Consider the following 5,881-nt stretch of genomic DNA (forward strand, 5'->3'; position numbering starts at 1 on the left):
TATTCTTATTTTTTAAATAGAGTTGATCAATGTGTGTGTGTGTGTGTGTGTGTGTGTGTGTGTGTGTGTGTGTGTGTGTGTGTATTCGTACTGAAGAGACTGGCCAGAGATAGCATGATAAATATTGAAAGAGATGGATCACAAAATACTTTATAGAACATAAAACACTGACACAGTTCTCCATATTCACGTTTTTGTTGCTGATGTTTGTTTTGAGGGGCATAGTACTTTTGCTTCTTTCCAAATATATTAAAGCCCCAAAATACATGCATTCTAACACAGCACAGTGTTCTACAGCTGGCTGAGTACTCTGTTTACCCTGTAGTGTGTGTGTGATGTCCCATCTGTCTATAGCTCAGGAGCTAAGCTGGTAGACTATGATGAATGAATGTTGCTCAAACACCTCCTTGAGTGACTTTTGAGAACGTTTTGCCTGTACTGATGTCCCTGATTTTGGCCCAGACTCTAATATAAAAAAAAATGTCTTGACATAACATAAATTTGTGTAAGAACATGCTTTCAAATGTTAGAATCATACATACTAATTCATACTTGCAAATGTATATGACAAGATTCTTATTTCTACAACTACATGACATAACAGTTTGAAATATGCCTGTACTTTCCAGAAATAAAAAGTACAATGGTAAGTAAATATGGTAAGTAAATAAATACTTTGTCAATAAATTCCCTTCTGGAAGTGGCCCTAAGCATGCAATGGTTTGAAGGATCAAGAAATAAAAATTAATGTCGTCACATCCTCTGCTATTTCACCAGCAATATAACTCAAGCCTCAGTAATTCTGGACTCTTGTCCCTAATCTGATGAGAAAACTCCACCTCCCTGTACAAATAAATGTATTTTCATGATTCCTTCAGAACTATTGTTTCACTATTCGGAGATTATTGATGTTTTGTATTGATTCTTATTTCATCATCTTATTTATTTACATGGCTTGGGGAGGACTAAGTTATTACATGCAAATAACTGCATGTAACTGCTTACTTATAGTCTATCAAAAATACAGTGGTTGTGATTTGATGACAATTACAGAATCAGCTTAATCTGACTATTCAAAGCCATGCTTGGAGTGAAGGCTATCAGTACCATTCTGTGGTGAGGAATATTACTCCATATGTCTCTTATGATCTTTTTGCCATGGTTTGAAAGCTTCAAGGTTATTGTTTTAGTTTTTCATAGAATTTTATCAGAATCACTCCTTAGTCAACATTATTAGCCATTTCATTTCCGTCATGTTTACTATTAATCATATGTTTTTGGAATAATGGTAAATACCAAATATTAAAATGTTTTGCCAGAATCATATAGAGAAATGGTTTCCTTTTCTCTCTGTAAAATGAAAATATAACATTTCTAATGCTTAAATACTGTATTTATTCTTACTCCCTCACACATTATTGAAGTACTGTTAATAACTATAATTTCTGCCATTATTTATGCCTTGTTTCCTCTTATATTAGATAAAGGTTTAAGATTGCCATCCAAATCCATAGCATTAGCCTGGTTTTTCTGAATAAAAGTCATTATTTTTCTTCGATGTATATCATCAAAATAATTTCTCTGTCTTGCTACTACTGTGCATACTAACTTAGTACTCAGTTTAGCAAATCTGAAAATTTTATTAACATATTGTTTACTTTCATTTCAAGGTGATTAATGGTACAAAATCATAGTGAATCACATTCAAGCAATGGCCTTTTGCTGTAAACATAGCTGCTACTGCTTCTTGGGAAAATGAATGTTGGGGATTTTCACAGCATGCTCAAGACAGAACATCACTGGGGATTGCAGGGGGAGTTGTGGGGAAATAAGAGCAAGACACACTGTACATGGATGGAAACATCAAAATAGACAAAGAGGAGAAATGAAGGCTCACAATTTTTATGGAAATGAGAAGACATAGTTTCACAAAGGGGATAAAACAGGCATCATGTGATCAGCAAGAAGAAAATATGAGAGTGTTAAAATGCAGTACTTATGTGAATTGAATTTTACTTCTATGCATTGAATAGATAGATAACTCTAGTATGCAATGGGGAATCAATCTGAGGTAGTTATTGAAGATATACTTACGAGAATAAAAGCGTATGTATCATATAAACCATTTATTTATATTTTCTTTTTTTCTTTTCTCCAGATAGAGTTTCTCTGTATTGTTTTGGAGCCTGTCCTGGAGCTAGCTCTGTAGACCAGGATGGCCTCGAACTTACAGAAATATGCCTGATTCTGCCTCCCAACTGCTGGGATTAAAGGCATGCACCACCAACGACCAGCTTGATTACACCATTTCTTATACAGCTAAAATGATCACTATTCCATCTACATCAGAATCTCAATATGGATTTGTTTTTAACCTGTGTCTTCACTATGTGTTCTGAAAAATATGTTCTAGCAAAAATCCATCTATCTATCTATCTATCTATCTATCTATCTATCTATCTATCTATTGATCTATCTATCTATCTATCTATCTAACATCTAACCATTATAAACCCAATATCCATCAATGATCTACAAATAATCTATTATGTAGCTTTCAATCTACTATCTACCCTTCTATCCAGCTATCAGTCATTTCTATATTATAAACCTATTAACCACTTACCATCTATCTGTTTATCATCTGCCATCTACCTATTATCTAACAATTCTGTCTACCCACCTATCATTTATCTGTAATAAACCCATATCCATCTGTCTGTTACCATTTATCATTCATTTATTAAATACCTGTCCATCTTTTATCTACCTATCTATTCATCTACCATCTACTTATATATCATAAACCTATTATCGATCTGTTATGTACCCATCACCTATCAATTACCTATCTTTATAACTATCGTGTGTGTGTGTGTGTGTGTGTGTGTGTGTGTGTGTGTGTGTGTGTGGTAAGAATATAGATGCTAGACAAAAAGGACTTTGGGAGCACATCCCGCATGGAGAGATATTCCCTTATCTTAGAGACAGGAGAAAAGGCCTAGTCCCTACTCCAAATGACTTGACAGATTTAGATGACCCCTCCAGTCACAAATCCTCCATAAATAATTCTGGTGCTTTGAGCCACCGCATCGGAGACATTGGATTTCAGCCATCCCCGTGGCTTCTCGTGTACTTCCTGGGCCTGCCGAGGTGTTGCAGGTACCCATGACCCATACAGGTTCATAGGCCAGGACAACTTTGTTCCAGTCCTTCACATTATTTGCGATGACCTTGGTTTGCTCAAAAACAACCTTCTCCGTGAGTCCAGCTTCCTTTTTGTCTAGCTTCTCCCCAATGCAGGCGATCACTCTTGAAGCCCTCTGCTAGGGCATGGGCCACTTTCTGTCCAATCAACTCATCTGACTCTCTGAAGACATGCCTTCTCTCTGAGTGCCCCAGCACTACCCATTGGGCTCCCAAGTCTTTGATCACTCCAAGGCTGATCTCCCGGGTGAAAGCGCCATTGGTCACTTTGTAGCAGTTCTGCGCAGCCACAGCAATCTTGGGAGCTAGCTTCTGCCTGGTAAAGTCGATGTAGGCAGTGGGGGATGCACAACTCGGTGTCTGCAGGCACCTTGACTGCGTTCAGAGTACAATTGAGTTCTCCCAGGCACTTCTTCCTCAAGATCATCTTCTGTTGCCCACAAGGAAGAACTTCCTGGAAGGCGCCATTGCATTTCGATTGATTGGCTGAAGGTCAGTATGAGCCTACATATAATATTTTAAGAAATATTTTCAAAATGCAGCAATGGTTTCACCTGCCAAAGTAATGACAAAATACAAAAAAGTAGCTAATTATTTAATTTATTATCACTTTGAGTAGAGTACAATTACAAAATGCCACCTTTAGTATGACAGTTCATATGATCTGATAAAGTATCCTATGTCTATTCTGAAAGCTGAGGCTTAGACCCTGATGAACAGCTGTGTAAGGAGTATGGTTTTTCCTTCCGCTGCGGGTCTTGTCCCGCCGCCGCGCCAGCCCCAATTAACACACCGAGACTCTGAATTTGATATAATGCTGTTAGCCAGGTACTAGTTTCTTATCGGCTAGCTCTGTCTTAATTATTAACCCATTTCTATGTTTTTCCACGTGGTCTTACCAGCGAGAGGCGGCTGGTGGTTCTGCTTTCTCCACTCTCCATCTTGACTCCTCCTTCCTACTTCCTCTTTCCTCCTTGTCTCCTAGTCTCTCCTATCTTCATTTCCTATTGGCCAGTAGTGCTTTATTCATTAACCAGTATGAGAAACATATATACATAATGGCATCTCCCACCACAGCTGCAAGGTCACATAGATGTGAAGAGATCTCAATGAAGTTAATAGCAGATTTGCTGGGCACAAATAAATCTTCCTGGCCTATGGAATGCTTATGATATAGTAGCTTGTATTTGACCTGTTAACAAGAACAGAACAGACGTTTAAAACAATGGAGAATATTCTAGTTTATTGAGCATATCTTGATTTTCCACTGTCTACAGTTATACGGTATTTGGTTTACTTGTTTCCTTTCTGGGACATCTAACAAGACCACTCTTGCTATTTGTCCAGTATATGTGTTTAGAAAAGCTGACCATTTTAACAAATGGCTGTGTACCATGGTGAGGAAAGGCTGTGTACCATGGTGAGGGAAGGCTAATAAGAATCATCTTTGGCTGTTGGCAGTTAACATAGACTTGAAGGAGACAAAACATTTATAATTATTTTAAAATATATGACAGTAGCTGACATACACGCTGTATATGAACAACAACAAAAAACCCCAGAAAACAGAAAACTATATGTTTGCAAATGAAAACCCATTTTAGCACATTTTATAACCTCTCAGCATTCAGTTTCTATTTCATTTAAAAGCATTCAGTAATTCTATTAGAAGGACCCACACAGTGAACTTGGTAGCACCAATTAATGCGTATTTCTGTGTATGTAGCAAACTTTCAAGTGTTCTGCATATAATTCCTTGATTAATACAATAAATGTTCCTTGTGATGGTTGAATAAGAATGGCCCCCATAGGCTCATATATTCAATCTGAATGCGTTGTATTCGTATTCAGGGTGTGGCACTACTTGAGAAGAATTAGGTGTAGGCTTGTTGGAGAACATCTGTCACTGAAGATAGGGGCTTACATGTGGGATTTGGGTGATATGAACTCAGGTGTACATGTTTTAGAGTCTAGTCCTTTATCCACTGAAATACCTCCCCTGCTCTGAAACCACTAGTTCTTGATAACAGATTATATATTAATGTCAGTGAAGAAAAAGATTTAGAGTTAGCCCTGTATTTTGGAGCCCACTTCTTAGGGGAAACCAAATTTTTCCATATTTTAACCTAAAATCAAGCTGCACTGCTAGGTTTGCTTTGGGAATAGGTAACTTTCTTTATGAAACCAAAACTTTCTTTTACTGATTTTAATATATACCTGAGAATTTGGAGCACATATATTGCAGAAAATGCCTATCTTCCAACAATCTGGATCCTATCCTGTTCATTAGAATGAGGACCTGACAGAATCTTGGATTCTATTGAGGTCTCATTAAAATAGTGACCTCTGTAAGTCAAACTAGCTCAGTTTTTTGTTTGTTTGTTTGTTTTTGTTTTTACTACTGTCTTCCACCAAGTGTATTATTTTCCATTAAATATACTATACATAATGATAGAGATAGAAATATTGGTCATTGTTATTGATTATTGTTTATTATGAAATAAAGTTAACCCAACATGTCAAATAGAAGAAGGAAAAGATTTATGATTTAGGAAAATATAATTAGCATGCTCGTAGTCATGTATGTATCTGTACACAGTGTGTGCCCATAGTTTATTCAACATGAATATTTTTTTACAAAGAGAACATAAGAAATTCTACTTATTCTCAAGGA

At 36.7% G+C, this 5,881-nt stretch overlaps 1 pseudogene; it reads right to left on the minus strand.

Moving 5' to 3' along the window:
• Window positions 1-3,031: 3,031 nt before the first annotated feature.
• LOC127222958 (triosephosphate isomerase-like) lies at window positions 3,032-3,675 on the minus strand (annotated as a pseudogene).
• Between the last annotated feature and the right edge of the window lie 2,206 nt (window positions 3,676-5,881).

This window comes from Phodopus roborovskii, unplaced genomic scaffold (assembly GCF_943737965.1).
Source record: "Phodopus roborovskii unplaced genomic scaffold, PHOROB, whole genome shotgun sequence".
Lineage (NCBI taxonomy): Eukaryota > Metazoa > Chordata > Mammalia > Rodentia > Cricetidae > Phodopus > Phodopus roborovskii.